The sequence below is a fragment of the Lygodium microphyllum genome, chromosome 6 (genome assembly GCF_053477565.2).
Source record: "Lygodium microphyllum isolate KBCC chromosome 6, Lygodium_microphyllum_v1.1.10, whole genome shotgun sequence".
Taxonomy (NCBI): domain Eukaryota; kingdom Viridiplantae; phylum Streptophyta; class Polypodiopsida; order Schizaeales; family Lygodiaceae; genus Lygodium; species Lygodium microphyllum.
The window spans coordinates 45,937,923-45,958,427 of NC_141140.1; the positions used below are offsets into that span (position 1 = coordinate 45,937,923).

At 41.5% G+C, this 20,505-nt stretch overlaps 2 protein-coding genes across 4 annotated transcripts in view; both read right to left on the bottom strand.

Annotated features, from left to right (window-relative positions):
• LOC148034518 (protein BONZAI 1-like) overlaps nt 1-20,505 on the bottom strand; it is a 127,124-nt gene that overhangs the window by 84,972 nt on the left and 21,647 nt on the right. The window lies entirely within an intron of this gene.
• Nucleotides 1-20,505, bottom strand: part of LOC148034519 (uncharacterized) — a 49,617-nt gene that overhangs the window by 27,469 nt on the left and 1,643 nt on the right. The gene's annotated exons all lie outside the window — the stretch shown is intronic.

The following is a 20,505-nucleotide window of genomic DNA, read 5'->3' on the forward strand; positions in this document are numbered from 1 at the left end:
TGGGATCCAATGTCAAGAAATTTTACCCAAAAGAGCGAAAATCCGACAAAGTTGGCAAAATCCCGAAATTAATTTGGGTCACCACTCGCAATATCTGCAATTTCTGACTCGGAATTTACTGTCACGCATAGACGACCAGATTTGCACAAATTTTGAAACTGTGCCTTCGGTGTGTGAACTCCCGCCAAGGAGAAGGGATTCAAGAAAAGATTTACAAAAAAAATGTTTGGGATTTACGAAATGACGCCCGGGGGGGTGGTGGGGGTTTGATTGACCCTGCCCCGTCGCGTCACGGCTGTCACGCGTGGATTGTCGCCTGTCGGCGTCAGGCATACCTGGTCCACCTTCTTGCTCCATCACGCTAGCTGCCCACCGAGATGCCGCCTGTCAACTGGTCCCATCAACTGCCTGACCAACACGCTTCAGCCTGCGTTGTCCCGTCTTGCCCGACACACGACTACTGTGTTTGCCCGCCACTGGACCTGTCGCATCAGTTGCCCAACACACTGGTCGCCAGGGGGCTCAAACTGTCTGAAGGTCGTGTTTGAGTTGGGAAGCGTGCACAGAACCCTTCGCTCTGATACCAATTGTTGGAAGCAATAAGGACGCAACTCGAGCAAGAGTGGATGAGTGAGTGTGACGGCTTGAGAGAGTGTGAGCAGAGTGAAAGTACGAGACAATAAGAGTGTACCAACAATGTGTTGGCACACAAAGAATAAAATATATTTATACTTAGGGCACATAAAGGGTGCGTTCACATGTACAATGTGCGTGTACTATACACGGAGGTTACTGGGCCTTTATATCCCAACAATGGAAAGGCCTTAAGTTAAAAGCTATAAGATTGGAAAATGGGAACAAGTATGTTTCTAATTAATTCAAAAAGTTTTGTGAGATGCATGGCATTAAGAAGGAGTAGACAGCCCCTTATAATCCTGCATCAAATGGCATGGTTGAAAGATATAATCGCACACTTTGTGAGAGAGTCAAATGCATGTTGTCCATAACTAATCTCCTGCAATGGTTCTAGAAAGAGGGCTCTTAAAAAACTGCAATTCATGTATGCAAGCACTCTCCAAATCGTGCATTGAAAAATGGCATTCCTAAAGAGGTTCGGTCTAGCAAACCTGCTTCATACGACCATTTGTGTGTCTTTGGTTGTAATGCCTTTGTGCATGTACCTATGGATCAAAGGACCAAACTAGACATGAAATCCATCAAGGACATCTTCATGGGATATGGAGATGAGGGAGGGATGGGTTACAGAGTTTGGCTTCCTCAGAGCAAGAAGATAATATGCAACCAAGACGTAGTATTTAATGAGATAAAGTTGCCGAAACATGCTACACAAGATGTCCTAGACATAAAGAATGTCAAATTTCAGCATGAACAGCCAGCCATTAGCTAAAGATTCTGTTCCTTTTTATGCTGAAAATTAGCAACAACCCATTGTGCTACAGCCAGAAGATAATGGACAATAAATAAATGCACAGGATGGAATAGGATAGCAAGAAAAACATGCTGAAAACAAGTTACAACAGCAAGGAAATGTTGAAAATTAGTCACATGGTGATAGTTGTGCACATACTTGAAGATGTAGACCCATTGCTTGACAGTACAAATCATTGGGTAAGAAGGTCTACACGTGTCAGAAGGCAACCACAGAGGTTTCAGCTATCTTTGGATTGCATTTGTTGACTGATGAGAGTGAGCCTTTGACATTTAGAGAGAGACATTCGTGAAAACAAGAGAAAGTGGAAGCTTGTTGTGCATGAAGAGATGAAGTCTCTATATGCAAATAACACATGGGAGTTTGTATCTTTGCCCAAGGATAGGAAAGCTATCCCTAATAAATGGATTTACAAAGTGAAATGTATTGATGGGAAGCCCAAGTACAAGGCATGATTGGTTGCTAAGGACTATATACAAAAGAAAGGCATAGACTTCCAAGAGGTCTTTTTACCAATGGTGAAGATGACTATGCTCTGTGTTTTGTTTGCTCTCACTGCATCCTTAGATTTAGAGTTGGATCAGATGGATGTGAAGATTGATTTTCTTCATGGTAGCCTCGATGAAGAGCTATACATGAAACAATTGAAGGGGAACGAGAGTGCCCAAGTGGTGTGTGCAACGAGAATGAAGTGTGTTCAACAAGAGAGAGTGGAGAGTGACTGGAGACTTGAATAGGGTGTGTACCGCTATGGTGCACACAGAGAATAAAAGAATGTATCTATACTTAGGGTATGGTACACTCACACCCACAAGGGTGCGGTCACATGTACAAGTAAATATATACACACGAAGTGTAGCGAAAGGCCTTTACACCCAAACCTCCCACTTAAAGATCCTAATTGAGCCTTTACCCAATTCCCACTAGTGAGAACATCTACAGGATTATCCTGTGTTTTGATCTTAGTCAATGTGACTAGACCATCATCCAGAACCTATCTGATAAAGTGATACCACACATAAATATGCTTGGTACATGCATGAAACATGGCATTCTTAGACAAGAATATAGCACTTTGGCTAATACATCTAAGTACATGTGTTTTAGTGGGAAACCCAAATCCTTGACCAAACGACCAAGCCAAACAGCTTCTTTCGAAGCTTCAGTGGCTGAAATATATTCAACTTCAATGGCTGAAATATATTCAGCCTCAGTGGTAGAAAGTGCTACTATCTTTTGCAATCTAGAGCAAAAAGAAACTACCCCACTAGTCAAGGTAAATATGTACCCGCTACTAGACTTGCAAGTATCCAAGTCACCTCTCATGTCTGCATCACAATATCCCTGCAAATCTAACATACCCTTACCATAGCAAATACACTTTCTTTGTGTGCCCTTAAGGTGTACCAGAAGATGCATTTCGCTGCCTCCCAATGTGCTTTGCCAAAATTTTACATAAACTTGCTCACAACTCCCACTATATGAGCAATGCCAAGTCTAGTAGCAACCATAGCATACATGAGTAACCCACAAGCTAAAGCATATGAAACACCCTTCATAGAGCTGGCTGCCTTATCATCCTTTGAGCAATCTACTTTGCTAAGCTTAAGGTATGGTGGTAACGGAACACCAAGTGGCTTAGTATCTGCCATAGAAAAACGATCAAGTACTTTGCTGATGTACTTTTCTTGGGAGAGAAACAAGAGCTGCTACTATCTATCTCTCATCACACACATGCCCTAAATGCATTCAACTGCACCCAAGTCCTTCATGGAAAAGGTTGAATTCGGCTATCTTTTTAGTGCATTAACCTAGCTCTTAAGCTTACCAACAACAATAAGCATATCATCTATATAAAGCACAAGGATAATAAGGCTTTCATCATCAACCTTCTTTGTATATAAGCAATGATCAACATTGCTTCTTTTAAACCCATCTGAGAGCATGAAGGCATCAAATTTCTTATACCACTATCTACGAGCCTGTTTTAAACCATACAAGCTTCTCTTAAGCCTACACACCGAATGCTCCTTTTATGGCATAACAAAGCCCTCTAGCTTTCCTATCTTTGGGCAACGGAACCAGATCCCAAGTATCTCGTTACAATGACTTCATTTCTTCCTACACAGCTAGCTCCTACTTTTTCTTTAGCTCACATGATAATGCCCCTTTATATGTGAGAGGCTCACCCTCATCTGAGTAAACTGCAGTCCAAAGAGGGATCAAGCCTCTGTATAGATCTCCTGGCATGTGTAGAACTTCTCAACTTTCATTTTGCTATCAACAGATGCATTTGCAGCCAGAGACCCTTAAATAGTCATACGAAGCAAGTTTGCCTGACCAAACCTCTTCAAGGATGCCATTTTCAAGTGCACGGTGTGGAGATCGATTGCAAATATGCACCGCAGTTTTAAGTACCTCTCCCCAAAACAAGAGCGGGAGATTAGATATGGACAATATGCAAGCGATCTTCTCACATAAAGTGTGACTCATTCACTCACCCACGCCATTGGATAACAAATTATAAGGGGCTATAAGCTCCTGTTTAATCCCATTTACATAACAAAACTTATTGAATTATTTAGATACATACTCTTAAAAGGCTTTTCAATGAAAGATTTGGGAGCAACAGAACACATTTTGGACATGCGCATTAAAAGAGATAAACAGCAACATTTTTTGTTTGTCTTACAAGACTAGTATATTAGCAAAGTACTTGGTAAGTTTAATATGGCTGATGCTAAGCCTCTTGAAACTTGGTGTGCCTTTACCGCCACATACAAAGCTTAGCAAAGCTGATTGCCCAAAGGATGCTACAACTACTAGTGCTATAAAGGGCATACCTTATGCATTAGTTTGTGGATCTTTGATGTATGCTATGGTTGCAACTCGCCCTAACATTGCTCCTGCAATGGGAGTTGTCAGTAAATTCACGTCTAACCCTAGCAGGCCACATTGGGAAGCAGTGAAATGTATCTTCAAATACTTAAAAGATACACAAGAGAAGTGTATATGCTACGGAAAGTGTGTACTGGAGTTGCAAGGATTCTATGATTCGAACATGGCAGGAGATCTTGACACTAGAAAATCTATCAATGGATATGTCTTTACTTTGGCTGGCGGAGCTATCTCTTGGTGTTCAAGGTTGCAAAAAATTGTGGCACTAAGTATTACAAAGGCTGAATATATTTCAACCAGAGGAGCTTCTAGGGAAGTCATTTGGCTTGGCCGTCTAGTCAAGGATTTTGGTCTTTCTTCATTGGCTGGTGGGGCTATATCTTGGTGTTCAAGATTGCAAAAAATTGCGGCACTAAGTACTACAAAGGCTAAATATATTTCAGCCAGAGAAGCTTCTAGGGAAGCCATTTGGCTTGGCTATGTAGTCAAGGATTTTGGTCTTTCTTCACGTACTCCAATGCTTGGTTGTGATAGCCAAAGTGCAATATCTCACTCTCCCCTTCACGTTGTCCATATATCCTTGCATATGCAACTGAAGATTTCCATTGAGTGGTGTGACAAGCGCTACATGGCCTTTACATACCATTTCAACTTTCCCTATGGCTCCCATCTCATCCTCTCCGATTCCTAGACGAGCTACCATGTTAACAAAGATGAAGTTGGCTCATGCATCATTATTAAAGAAAGTCAATGCATGCTGATTCCTAATCTTACCCCGTGCTCTACACAACTCAATAACATCATCATTGGGCTAATCACTAACAACATCGAACACCAATCCTCTCCCTGAATTTTTGATTTTTCAGCTAGTTGCCTATTGGAATAGTCCCTTGCAATGTGACCCTCTTGTTCACAAATAAAGCATTTATTAGCAGCCATCAATTCCCTATGTTGTGCTAATGTTTTTAAGTCCTTTCTTTGATGTTTTGGCCTCTTTTCAAGCTAATTTTCAGATCTGCTCATTTTCTCAGCCTTGTTTAACTTTTTATTCAGTTTCTCCCTACTCTCTAGGAACTTCGAATCCTTTCCACGCAACAAAGCATCAACTGTAGCAATGGTCTCTATGAGCTGAGATATACTAGACACGATGAATTTTATGCAAAAATCCCTAATTCTTGTAGACATCCCACAAGCGTATTTTTTCACTTGCTCATGAAGGGGTACAGGGTGATAAGAAATGACAAGCAGCAATGCATCCCAAAACTTCTTATTGTACTCCTCCAAATTCTTGCATTCCTTAGCATCCAACTTGTTTCAAGCTATTGTGATGTCCATCTCAAAGTTACTTGTCAACCAATTCAACGCAAACATTTGCTTGAATTATACTCATGTTAATAGTCCTCTATCTTGCATCAAAAGAGTGGACTACCACTGCAATGCATTTTCCTTCAAGAAAGTGGCTATCTTTCGAATCTTTGAAAATTCGGTGAAGTTTCCTCCTAAAATAGGCTGCATCAAACTACTGAATGAAAGTCAAAGTTTTCAACCTATATTGTGCACCACTAAAGGACTCAAACTTCAATGCTTTTCCACCCTCATCATAGTCTTTTATTGCCTCTTTGAATGTCAAGTTGTCATACACTAGCTGCTGCAAAAAGGGTGCATTTGCTGAATTTACATCAAAACCGATACCAAACGGAGCATTTGCATAACCAACACTCATTCCTTGAGCCCCATAAACATTCAGGAGTGCTGATGCATTACCAAATATGCTACTTTGTGCACCAAGCATCAAGCTAATGCTGCCGTACATAGGGTTTTGCACATTTCCAAACATACCCACACAAATTGGGCCTTGCACACCATGCATTGGCTGTTGTATACCACAGGGATTTGTCCCATATATTCCTATATACAATCCCTATCTAACCATAGCATGAAAAATTGTACTACCACCAAAGTATCTTGACTACGCCATTATAGCATTTATGCCCGGCTGTCCAAAATCCATTGGATTGGCACTACCATGTTGGCCTTGCATTTGCATTCCTTGCTCCGTATGTACCAACTATTTTGCTTCATTGGCCTCTTTGACAACTTCAAGTGAAGGCTTTGGCATTACCTTCGATGCACCAAGCTATCCCAAAGGTATAGAAGATAACTTCTTCTTGCCCTTACTGTCCTTCTTTGAAGCATCCAAAAATCGGGTAAACTGAGGATCCTTTGACAATTTAGCAAAGAGATTTGTTGCTGTCATTATCCAATTCTTAAACTAGTCATCAAATTCATTTTCACTCTGTTAGTCACATCAACCTCATTATGCCTTAAAGGCCCTGCATCTTGCCCAACAATAGCATTTTTAGCTTGTTGTCCATGGTCTGAGCCTTGTCCAAGATCAGGCATTGCATTTCCTTCTTCCCTATCTGAATGTCCATATTAAAAGGCATCACCACTGCTGTAACAAACGTTTTGTATATCAACTGTTTCCAAGACATATTGGCTCAATGATTTCAAATTAATTTGATGCTCAAGTATTGTTTAAGTGTTTCAAAATATGATTAAATATCCATATTTCTATTCAAGGGTGGCCAATGACTAGAACACCATATAATTATACTTAGGACGTCATTGACTAGATACCCAAGAGAAATTAAAAGTTTAGTCGAGAGGTTAGATTGACCAAAAACTCAAATGACTAAGACTTTCACACTCATATAGTCACATTGACTAAAAGCCCATATAATGAGTGGTGTCAAAAAGTAAAACCATATGCTCATGATCAAAGAAACAAACCATGAACCGATGAACCTATATAATGAAGCTCTCCAAAAGCTAAATTTGGCAACCCCTAAAATTTAGAAGGTTACTATTTTTGAAAGTTGCTCAAAATAGGCTCTCATGCTAAAATTTCAGCCACATGCTTTGTACTCTCCCATCTATCTCTCATCCAATAAGCACTTTCTACTTAGTTTGTTGGTGAACAACTAAAAGGCTCCCGATACTCTATTTGTATGCTTCTCTGATTATAAAAAGCTACAAAGATACAAGGAGCTGGAAGCCAATTCAAAAATTCAAGCTTTGCTGGAGAGGAGGGCTAAAGCACGTACTAAAGCAAAGGTCTTTGGAGATTTCCTTACCGAGAAGGCTCTTGAGACATGTAGTATTACAACTATGGCCTATCTCAACATGAGAGCACTATGAAAAGTAACACATCACCTACCATTTGAGAATCCACCCAGAACCCAAGTCTTGAAAAGAATTTAAGAAAATGTTCAACAAGAAGTTTCTACCTTCATCCTTTGATGTTTCTCTTAAATTTACATTTCTTAATGAAGTTCCATCCAATATGTGGAGATGAGAAAGTTTAGTCATGGGTTACGTCCAACAGTATAGCGAGCTATCAAGATGACAAAGCTTGATACTTTGGAAGCAACCCAAGATGTGGCCTTAGAAGTTGAAGGACTACATATGTCATGGATGCTTGGTAAAGCCTCGTAGGAAGAACCACAAAGAAAGAAAACAAAGATGTTTAACCAAAAGCAATCAAATAAACAAGAACCAAAGCATAAGGATAAAAGTAAATCACTTTTGCCATCCAAAAAGAAGCTAACATATCAACAGCTAGCAAAATATACAAGAGAAGAACGATGTCTCTTATGGAGAAAAAGGACATATGGCTCGTCAATGTCTTAATAAGGCACAGAAGAAAAACCAACCCCAAAAAACACCTCAAGCAAATGCTATACCTAAGGAATCCTTGTAATAGGATTAAACTCTGTCAAAGAAAATAAAGCTTTTTATGGCTTCGGGTAAGATTGCTGATCAACCTGTTCTCATTCATTTTGATATAGAAGCTATGTTTCATTATATCCATCCTCAGATTGCCAAAGCTCTACATCTACCAAAGGAGAGGTTTGAAATGTCAAGTGCTGCTTTTCAAGAAATGGATTCTGAAGTTACTCCCATTCTTGGGAAGCTACGAATTGAGATAAGAGATTATGTAGATCATGAGAGTTTTGTCATGGGAGATCTTAGTCATTGTCGTGTTGTATTAGAAATACCTTCACATAGAATAATAGATCCAACCACTGATTGGAATCAAAATAAATTTAGATTCCCTTTCAAAGGTAAATGTATCTTTTAATGTGGGAGTCGAAGAAACTCTATTTCCATCTTATCCCATGTACAAATTTGTAAAACAATGAAAAAGTCTATTTTCTCATACTTGATTTTAGTCAAAGATTCTAACAAAGAGTCCAGAATTGAAGAGTCCATCTCAAATATGAATAAGGACTGAAAAAGTTTCTTAAAGAAGTATGAAGATTGTTTTGCAGACACTTTACCTGACGAGTTACCACCAAAGAGATCAAAAGATCATCATATTCATCTCATTCCTGAGAACTCACCTCCAAATAGGCTGCCCTATTGTGTGAGTTCAATAAGACCTAGTTCATCACATTTTTGCTCTCTAGTCCTCTTAATGTAGAAGAAAGGTGAATCTTGGCACATGTATATGGACTACAAGGTGTTGAGCTAAAAATGCATTAGCTTTACTTAAACAGCCCCAAAACTTGCTTAATTAATGAAGAAACCTTGTTTATTTAAAAGAAACGTGATCCTAGAGAGTTTCTGTGTTCCATAAGCACAAACCTACTTGGAAGGGCCAAAACTTTCTATAAATACGTATGCTGCCCTCCATTCAGCCCTTAATCTCATTTTTGAAGATTTCAGGTGTTTAAACTTGCTACCCACATCCCGTTCGCAGAGGACATCTCAACCGAAGCTATCCATTGCTATCTACATCAGTTGCCGCCTGATTTCCAGCCCTCTTCTCCCAGTTTGGAGCTGATCCCAGTCAGACCTCTTGCCGCATTGCCTACCACGTCATCTACAACCTGCATTTGGCAGTTTTCTCTCACCTCCAACTGTCGCCCAACTTCTACAGATTGTCGCCTGGCTATCCAACCTACATTTGATCCAACTTCTCACTTCTGCGTTTACTGGTGTTCGGCATCTAGAGGCTGCCTTGTTGCGATTCAAGATCAGTTCAAAGTATGACACTCTCTCTGGCTCATTACCCTTGCCCTGATCATTGAGATACAAGAGTTCGAGGTTCAGTATTCATTCACTGCATAGTGTGTTTGTTGCATGAACATTGTATATTCAACACTTATATCACTTTAGTTATTCTTTATGTTCATTGTCTCTGAGTTACCCTAACCCTAACTGAGTTCTTTTATCAATCTGTGCTTTGTCGTACAAATGTTATTTGTGTTTCTGTGTTAGAGTATTTCTTTACACGGTATCAGAGTCTGGTACTCTCTAAGAAACCTAGGTCTTTGATTTGAAAGCTCTCCGCAAGAAGCAAGAACAATAGTAGATTCAAATGACTTCGAACACATCAACACCAATTCAGTCTCTAGAACAACCTATACCGAGAACCGAGTGAGAGTGGGCAAAACAGCTTGCTCCACAAAGTTCCAACATGGTGGAAGACACTTCTGACAAAACAAAAGAAAGGCTATACAAGCTTTCCACTGAAGAATATCATGTCATCATGGACTTTAGACGAAAGAAGATTGAGAAGCTCAATTGAAAGAGTGCCCTTCAAGAGAAGCTACTCAATGAAGGTATGCATGAATTTCTCTCTTCAGATGTTGCACATAAATCTAATGATATTACAGGGCCGTCGAGACCTCCCTCAAGGATGGGTCCCCCTATTGGAGAAAGAGATCCGGAGTATGTTTCATTCTTTTATCCTCTTCCGTCCACACCAGTGCAAGATACTTTAGGTTTATCTTTTGTTTTTTCGTCTTTTACCTCTTTTGCTTTGCAATATACTAGTAGAAATCATGAGGAAGCTAGAGTACAATCACTTGACTACTACTGAAAAGGTTCTCTTGAGGACCAATTCTTGTATGTTAACACACGTCGTGGGGATTATAAGAAAAAGCCAAGTAACTCTTCTTCTACCCTTCCTTCTTTTCAGTTTACTTCTCAAAATCAAAATGAATTTGGTGTTCCTATTTCTACATTGCATGGTGCATTATCATCATCATCATTCCATTTTCAATCATTAAATGGTAAAAATAAACAAAATGCATTTGCATCTTTCACACCACAAATTCAAAATCCACCCATCTCACCACATTCTTCCGCTACTTCCCCACTTCTCTTCACACCATTTACATTCCTCTATCAAACACCTCATGTTGCACCTCATACCACACCGGGGGTTTATAGAAACATAGGCACTGCCTTTAAGACCTCATTCTTTCCTCCATTGGATGGTGTTCCACCTACTTCTCACACACTTTCGAGATCATTGCAACTTGGGTATCCCCCCCCAATCTCTCCCGAGTGTGGATCAGTTGGTACCACAGCTTGTCTCTATGGCATTACTTAGTGAACCTCCTAGTCATGCTATTGTGCCCCAGTCGAGCTTTGGATAGAGAGCTTTCATGTCCCAATGCCTCCACCTCCATCGGCACCTTATGGAAACATTCATGTTCCAGTGCCTAAGCATCAATCGGCACTCATTGGACACTCCCAACCTATTTCTGCCTACCCACCTTTTCCCCCTCATTCTTCCTATCAAACACACCTACCACCACCATCTTACCCTTCAACTCCATCTTATCCCACTTTCGCGACACCTCATGGTTCCAGTTCATCTTTTGCCAAGCATGCTTTCAATGATAAGACTCGTTTTAACGGGTCAAACTTTACCACTTAGTCAAACTTAATGAGACATATCCTTGACTCCCAAAACCTATGGAATCTTGTATAGAGGTTGGAACCCCAATCCGATCCCGCACTTGTTCCATACGAGATTGTCCGCTCATGTAAGGCTAGGAATGCCTCCGCTATTATCGAGTTGATGCAGGGCTTATTGCCTAAAGGTCAGACTCATACTACTACCGCTTAGCCATCTCAATCAACAACGTTTTCAACTCCAGAGGGCTTATCTAACTGATCTACAGAGGCCCACATCATCTCCATAGAGATAACATATACGAATCTCGTCCACATCTGTGAGTTGCCTCCTGACAAGGTTGCCACAAAGGCCCACTCGTCACAGCCGAGCACTTCAGCTCCTGTTTGAATTGTGGATAGTGGAGCTACACATCATATGACTCCTATAGATGATATTTTCCGTAACCGAGCCCCTGCAACCGAGCGGATCCACGTAGGAAACAACTCTTTGTTCAAGATTTAGGCTCAAGGTAGCGTCAGTTTTACCACTGACAAGGGTCTGGATCTAGCTTCGTTAGACAATGTATACCATGTCCCCCGAACGTGTTATCTATTCAGCAATATTATCAATTGGGGCGAGCAATTTTCTTTATAGCGATCACAATCAAGATCCTCGACTCTCAAACTGGTTTAGTGATTGCTCACGATGAGGCACAGACTAATAGCCTTTACCACATAACTCACTTTCTAACCAAGCTGACAACCGAGGGCTCCCTGTTCCATAGCTTCCAAGAATTAGCCACATCTTGAGAGCCTACGAACAATGAGCGTCTTTGGCACTTTTGCTTAGGGCATATTGGTTATGACTCTCTTTATGAGTTATCTCGCCGTCAGCAAGTTGAGGGCCTTCCCCGCCTAAAACTAGCTCGCGATGTCTGTAAAGCTTGCCAGCTCGAAAAGCAACACCGTACCCCATTCCCTTAGCAGTCCACACATGGTGCTGAGGAGCCCCTTAAATTGATTCATGTTGATCTTTGTGGACCGACATCCACTACCGCCTTGAATGGTGTGCTGTACTTTTTGATAATGGATGATCATTCTAGATACATGTGGATGTACTTCCTCAAGCATAAGTCCGATGCTTTTACCTATTCTACTACTTGGGTGTTGCCGGTTCATAACCAGACTGGACGTCGTGTTGGTTGCATGAGGAGTGATAGCGGTGGTGAGTATATCTCCCACGAGTTTTTCGAGTTTCTATTGAAGCATGTCATCTCTTGCCAGCTCACCTCTACTAACTCCCCCTCTCAGAATGGAGTCGTAGAGCATAGGAACCGGACAAGTATGGAAATGGCACGCTCTATGCTGTTCGCAGTAGAGCTTCCTAAGCACCTTTGGGTCGAGGCTGTTAACACTTCGGTGTACATCCTCAACTTGTGTCCAACTCTAGCTCTTCCTAAGAAGACCCCGTATGAGGCATTTTTTGGCTCTCGGCCTGTCATTTCCCACTTCAAAGTCTTCAGATGTGGTGCCTACACACACACGCCTAATGGTAAGATAGGAAAGCTCACTCCCCGAGCTGATCTTATTTTTGTCGGATATTCCTCTGAAACGAAAGCCTATCATTTATTCGATCCTCGAACAAACAAGGTGATCGTCAAGAGAGACGTCGTTTTTTACGAGAGGGATATCGTACAATCCTTTGCACAAGATTCCGCTCCTATTCCTCCTTCCACACCATCGGAGATCGTGCCTACTGAGCCTGGTCTACTTCCCGCTTCTGACATTACTGCAGATTCTTCATCTCCCAAGCCCCTCCGCGAGATCCATTACCTTGCTGGTACCAACAGATCATGCGGATTCGGGGATCCTACCACCGGATTCCACTCCGGAGGGACCTAGAAGATATCCTAATTTGCTCCTCAGGCTTCATTTGCGTCGTTGTTTACAGCCGATTACATAGCGCATTCTAAGCCACGGATACATGGCAAGAGGCTCTTCAACACCCTCAATGGCAAGGGGCCATGGAGAAGGAGCTCAAGAGTATTGATTGAAATGAGACTTAAACATTGGTGGATCGTCCAAGCCACAAGAAAGCCATCACGACAAAGTGGATTTTCAAGACCAAGCTAAAAGCTAATGGGACTTTAGATAAGTATAAGGCTCGCCTTGTCGTGCAAGGGTTTCGATAGAAGCATGGCATTGGTTATGAAGAGACCTTTGCTCCTATAGCACAGTAGACATATTTCTGGTTGCTTCTCATGCTAGCTGCTCACCAAGGTGCCGTGACACTGCGCGTCTACCAGTGCAAACTCGAGGGCAGAGTTTTCTGCCAAGATTTTGAACTTTTTAGTCAATGCCATTATGAGTTTATTTTCCATTGTGTATTTGCATTTGCATGACGCACGAGCACATGCAGTTAGCCTAGGCACAAATTCCTCAATGCATTCATAATTTTTTTTGTGGAGCATCGATAGCATGGATTTTAATTTGCAAACTGCACGAGTGATTGGGCACGACATTCTCTTTCAAAGCATATTCTCGATAGGGCACAATGCATGGAAAAACAGGCTGATACGAAGGTATCCATCTTGAAGACTCAAGGACATTGAGGAACATGGATTTTGTCCTCAAGGAGAAGACTGGAAATGTCTCTATAGGCCCAATAATGGATATACTAAACAACTGTGCAATGTTGTATACATTGACTTCAGACCATTACCATTGCAGTGTTATGCTTTATATATAAAGTTCTGGATTGCATCTTGTTGTTGATGAGAAGAACCAGTTATGTGGAGAGAGGCATATCAATGCTTCATTCAGGTGGGATGATGCAAATAGGATTGAAAGATTAAAGAGAACTTAAGGGGCAAGGTGCTTCGGTGCGGAGTACGCTAATGCACGGATATGCGGATCTAATCGTTGGGGAAAGCCAAATGTCAGCCACATTTTATCGGGACAATCCAGATTTGGTGACACATGAAGTCATGGGTGGTCTCAAGAATGTGTATGCTATAGGAGCTGGTATGGTTGCTGCGCTCACGAATGAGAGCTACTAGAAATTTGACTACTATTTTCGCTTTATCTACTTAACATTGTCATCAACTTTCAAGAAGCTGACTGGGAAGCAGATTTTGTTATAAATAGTCTCATCAATAGAAACCCGCCCTGTGTTTGAAGACATTGGTCGTTACTGGTGAAAACGCAGCCTGTGATTATCTCTTTAGCTAAAGCTGAGAAAGCTCCCTTCTTACCTGAGCCGCATATTGTTACACTTATACAAAAGATTCAAAAAGTAATTCAAAAGTGAGAATGATTGTGGAATCATCACGAAATGTGATCTTCATTATGATGCCATGATACAGAATTTTCACAAGTCGATGACCTTAATTCAAGGTTTGAATTTTGTGGAATGCTATAGGCATGCATATTTAGCTTGCCTACGAAGCATTATGAAGCTAACATGTTCTATGATTAAGCAGGGTGTTTGGAAAATAAACTCAATGTTAACGAGATGAGGCGATAGACACAAAGACGACATTATGGAGGGTTGAGGGCATTACGATAATATGATGTGGGAGCGCTCAAAACAGTATATGGCAAGACATCATCATTGACGGAAAAGAACAAAGCTTTTCTGAAGCCTTTTCACGTTTTTTTTCCAGGGAAAGCTTTGTTGAAGATGATGCTATTGAGGGAGGTATTATCAATTTAAAAAGACCGAACTGATGAACAAAACGACGAGGGGAGAGCTGCTAAAGGTGAGGAAACAGATGGAGAAGAAGAAGGACGAAGCCCTCAATGAAGAACCCCAAGCAGAAGAACACAACGAGGCGGAGCAACAATGCATGCGTAGTAAACGACGGAAGCTCGTACCTGACGTAATCACTAATGTCATGAAGCTTTTTCTTACACTTATCTCGAGACAAAAGCATCAAGCTTTTGTGAGCTGTAAACCCGGAATTAAGATGGGATGTCGAGGGCGGCACTGAGTATATAAGGAGAAGGGATACTCAAACGAGGAAGGCTACGCAGGGTAACGAGAAAGAAGTTGCAGTCGAAGAGAAGCCGAAGAAGAAGCTGAACGCGAGGAGGATGCGGATCATATGAAGCCCTCTCATATCCAAGAATGCGTGAAAGAGCTCAGCTTCACTATAGCTTGCGAAGCCTCTTGCCGTCATTGGGGTTGCCACTAATGAATAAATATGATCGTGATCGCGTCGATGATTATGCTTTTTGGAGAAGCGCGGACGACGGCGATACTGGCACAACGGATGATCATACTGACAACAACGATGACAATTAGCTGATAACGTCGACGAGGGAGGTGATGAAGCTAAAGAGAGAGAGAGTGCGGAAGCCTGCAGACAAAGCCAAAAGCCGATCATAAAGAACGTCGTAGAAGAGAAGGCCCCAACAACAACGAAGGAGCTGTGACAGGAGAGGATGGGACCATGAATGATGAAGCGGCGGCTCTTCAGAAGACGGAACAAAAGTCGTAGCTGAAGAAGACGTTGAAGACTGTGTTGTAGAAAAGACGCTGCTGTGATCGGAGATACGGACGAAGGAAGACGAAGCAATAGAAAGCCGACAAGGATTGTAAAGCTGCGGAGGATTTAGCAAAAGAAGCTGAAGATACTATTAAGAAGAATCTGTAGAAGTGTGACGACGAAGAAGCCGCTGCTATACTTGATCAGGCTGCAGTTCCTGCTGCAAAGGTGAGCCCTGCAAGTTTTATGTCCGAAAGGCTTCCTCTCCTCTATTATGGAGCTTCTTTGATAATTATTGCCGACAAGCAACTGTGACCGTTAGAATTTCCAAGCTAGGCATCATTGGTCTTTTCCATTCGACTTTTAGCTCTTGTGAAACCGGCCTGTTCACTGGAAAGGGCGGTAGTGTACAACCAAAATACATAAATGCTTTCACCCAATTTACAGTCGTCCACTTTACCTGAACTTAAAGATACAGAATCAAGAAGAAAATCAGGAAGCTAAAATGCTCCTGTTGCCACACAGACACCCTGTTGGCCCCTAAGTTAGGCGCCCCTTGCGGTATTTCTTTATTTTTAAAAAGAGAAAGTACAATGGGCTGTCTTTCACCTATTCTGGGTAAAATTTGGCAACATAACAATACAATTACTGATCCAAAACAAGCTGACCAGGAGGGGAAACTCTGCCCAAGTCTGAATCTTCTGATTGGAGTGCAGAATTGACCATTTCAGCTTGCTGTAACTACTGGTTCAGACCTGTTCTGAAACCTCTTTACAACTCATACTATTCCCTGTACTGTTCAGCCCACTGTAATTACTGGTTCGGACCTGTTCTGAGACCTGTTTTCAGTTCATACTACTCCCTGCACTGTCCTGCATCATTTGGGCAAAGTGCCCCTTGATTCTGACATCAATTGGGCTCTGAAATACCCTCTGAACAGTCCAGAATCAGTTCTGGCTTAGTGCTGTTTCAAGCACTTGCTTGGTGAGGTTACCACCCTCACCTGTCCCTGCTGGGACAGCATACAACTGCTCCTGTTCCTGGAGAAAGGAGGCTCTTGCCTCATGCAAAATCAGCATATTCCACACAGCTGTACCTGAATCAGAAGAAAGGCCCTTGATTCTGCAGCATAACCAAACTGTCAGGGAGAGAGAGAGAGAGTAGGAAGCAGGCTCAGCCCTCTGTGCATCATAGACAGAGTAGATCAGCTCTCAAGAGCTCTTCCTCTGCAGCAATCCCTCTCAAATGAGCCCCTACATGCCAAAAAACTGCACGCCAGCCCTCTTTTGAAGAGGTAAGTGCACACGTGTGCCAAGTGGCAGCACTGAAGGATATTTCCCATTCCAGCCTTCCAGTCTAAAATTCTCCATCTTCGGTGCGAAATTTGACCTCGGCACAGACCAGAAGATTGATCCTCGTGCAAAAACGAAGATAATGACGCGAACAGATTCTGAAGTCCAAAAATAGTAACTCCCTAAATTTTAGGAGTTGCTTCCATTGCATCCCACCAATCTTCTGACCCTCTTTGCAGACTATGGCTACATCCAGATTTGCAATGTAGCTCAACTGAAAGTGAATTTCCACTGATGACCCCACATGGACTAATCTCTTGAAGATTTGTCCATCTTCACTTTGAACTAGTCTCTTCCAAGCTAGTTTTTCAACACACTTGTCCATATACACTTTCACAAGTCTCTGGACCTTAACTGTCCAATCTTGACTCACTAGACATTCCTGTCCATTTCACATACTGGCCATGCAACTCACGCGTTTAGATTTCAAGAAGGATTCTTCCAAAAAGAAAAACCAAATATAATATGTAATAAAGAAATCAACAAAAAAGGTAATAGTTGTCACAGTCTTGTGACATACCTCCCTCTCAAAATTGCAAACGTCCTCATTTGCATGAATGTCATACATACTTCCAGCTAACCTAGTGAACTTACACTTGGCAGCACATGTACAACATATACATGCTATCAGTCAACATTGTGAACTGAACACACTGTTAACACATATATGTTCTAACTGTGAAACATGGCAGACTATCATCATGTGACTCCACATCACTGTTTCCAGATATAGTGGCCAATACACCACAATGATATCCCCATAGTGGCAGATTCTCATTTGATGACTCCACATCACCCTGACTAGAGATCTAGTGGCCGGTACATCAAAATGATATCCCCACTGAGTCAATTCACAGAATACATGCCCGATCGAGTAACCATTGTTACAACATGTATTCAATTCATTATTAGTAAAAACTGTATTCTTACAAGCAATACTTACTTCTTTAGCACTGAGAAAACCATATGGACACAATAAGTGTTAACCTGTACAAAATCTGTTTCTGTACATAATTTCTTTCTTAAGCAATTGGCACTTTGACAATCTATTTCAGCTTAGAGATACAAGGGGTCAAGGTAGGTTGCAAGCGAAATGCTTTAAGATAAAGTTCCAACACATTAGGTGACTCTGCAAGTTCACTTTCGTCCATCCACTTAGCATCTATAGCTGGATAGTTATTGAACTTAACCAAATACCTTCTAGCAACCTTGCCTTTCACTTTCCTTTCCTTGTGTACCAATACCTGTTCTGGAACAAGAATTTCATCAAGTTCCTCAACTTCGGGCTGTTCCTCAGCTGGCATATCTTCTGGCACATCACCCACATAAGGTCTAAGGAGACTTACATGGAAAGCATTATGAATCTTCCAATTGTCATGCAATTTCAGCCTATAGCTGACATCGCTAATCTTCTTTGTTACTTGAAAAGGCCCATAGTATCGCATACTAAGCTTAGTAAAAAGGCTTTCCTTGCCTTTCCGCTTCTTTAAGCATGCCTTTTCAAACCGCAACAATACCCAATCACCAAGTGAAAATATCAATTCACGACGGTGATGATCAGCAGCTTTCTTTTGCTTTGCCTGAGTCCTTTCAAGGGCATGCTTAACTTTCTGATACATTTCCCCCATACTCTGCACATACTGATCTGCCTGAAAGATCTTATCCTTTGTATGCAAAATGGGAGGAACCTTCTTACCACCTTCAACAATTTCAAAAGGGGCTTTGCCTGTTGACGAATGCACAGTATTATTGTATGCATACTCGACGAAAGGCAAATACTGCTCCCACTTTGACTTGTGCTCTGACACATAGCACTTAAGCAGATCCAAGACAGTAGAATTTGCCTCTTCTGACTGTCCATCAGTCTGTGGATGAAATGATGATGAGAACTTAAGCATTGTGCCCATGTTCTCAAATATGCCTCTCCAGAATAGACTTGTCATCCGTGGATCACGGTCACTGACAATAGACTGTGGCATACCATGATACTTGAAGACATTGCACATAAACAAACGTGCCATCTGATCTGGTTTTATCTTCTTCCTGACAAGAATGAAATGAGCATGTTTGCTAAACTTGCAAATAATAGTCCATATCCCATCATTTTCTGTCTGTGTCCTTGGAAGATCAAAGATAAAATCCATAGCTATGCTTTCCCATGGTTTATCCGGAATAGGCGATGGCTGTAAAAGCCCTGGTGCTTTTTGCCTGTCAAACTTGACTTTTTGGCAAATCAAGCACTGCCGCACAAAAGCATCCACATCTCTTCTCAAAGTAGGCCAATAAAAGAATGTCTCTACTGCTTTGACTGTTGCCTCAATACCACGACGCCCTACATACGGTGGAGAATGACTCTCTGTCATAACTTTCCGTCTCAATAGCATAGTCACACATAGTCTACCATGCATCAACATGAAACCATCCTTGAGAAGATAATGCTCATGATGTTGTCCATTAACAAGCTGATCAAAGATCCTTGCAAAATCTTCATCATTAGCATACTGTTCCTTCATATCATCAAGCTCATGATGATAAGGAATTGAGACAGCTGAAATTTGTGGCTTCCTTGACAAAGCATCACCCACAACATTCTTTTTGCCTTCCACATGCCCAATCTGAAAATGGAACATTGACAAAAAGTTTGCCCAACGCATATGCTTTTCTAACAGCTTAGTCTGAGTTAAGAAATAACACAATGTCTGATGATCTGTATGGACAACAAAATCTGCCCGAAGTAGGTAGTGTTTCCAACAAGAAAGCGCATGAATCACAGCCAGCAATTCTTTCTCATAGACCTGCATAGTCTTCTCTGGCCCTCGCAAGATTCTGCTTTCATAAGCCACTACTCGACCATCTTGCATTAGCACTGCACCAATGCTATTGCCACATGCATCACGCTGGACAACAAATGACTTCCTAAGATCTGGCAGAATGATCACTAGACTAGAAGTCATCTTTTCTTTAAGAAGATTAAAAGCTGAAATCTCTTTCTATGTCCACTGGAAAGAGATTCCTTTCTTCTGTAAAGCATGTAAAGGTGAAGCAATCTCTGCAAAATTGCAAATGAACCTCCTGTAGTAAGAACACAAACCCAGGAAGCTTCTAGCATCATGGACAGTCTTCAAATCTGGCCATGTTCTAATTGCTTCAACCTTAGCACGATCCATTCGGACACCATCCTTTGACACTATGTGCCCCAGAAATTGGATTTCTTCCAAGAAGAACTCACTCTTCTTGCCATTGATAAGCAACCTATTACTGCAAAGCTCATCAAAGACTGCTTTCAAGTGTTCTCTATGCTCCTGTTCATTCTTTGAAAAGACAATCATGTCATCAAAGAATGTACCAACAAACTGCCTGTATGGACGAAAAATCATGTCCATCATTCGATTAAACGTAGTAGGAGCATTAGTAAGTCCAAATGGCATTACCAAGAACTCATAGAGACCAAACGTGGTCCTAAATGCAGTCTTATGCACATCCTCTTGCTTAATCCTAATCTGATGGTATCCACTCTTCAAATCTATCCTGCTGAAAATTGGCGCTCCTTCCAAACGGTCAAGGATGTCGTCAATCCTTAAAATGGGGAACTTGTTCTTAATGGTACTCTTGTTCAACG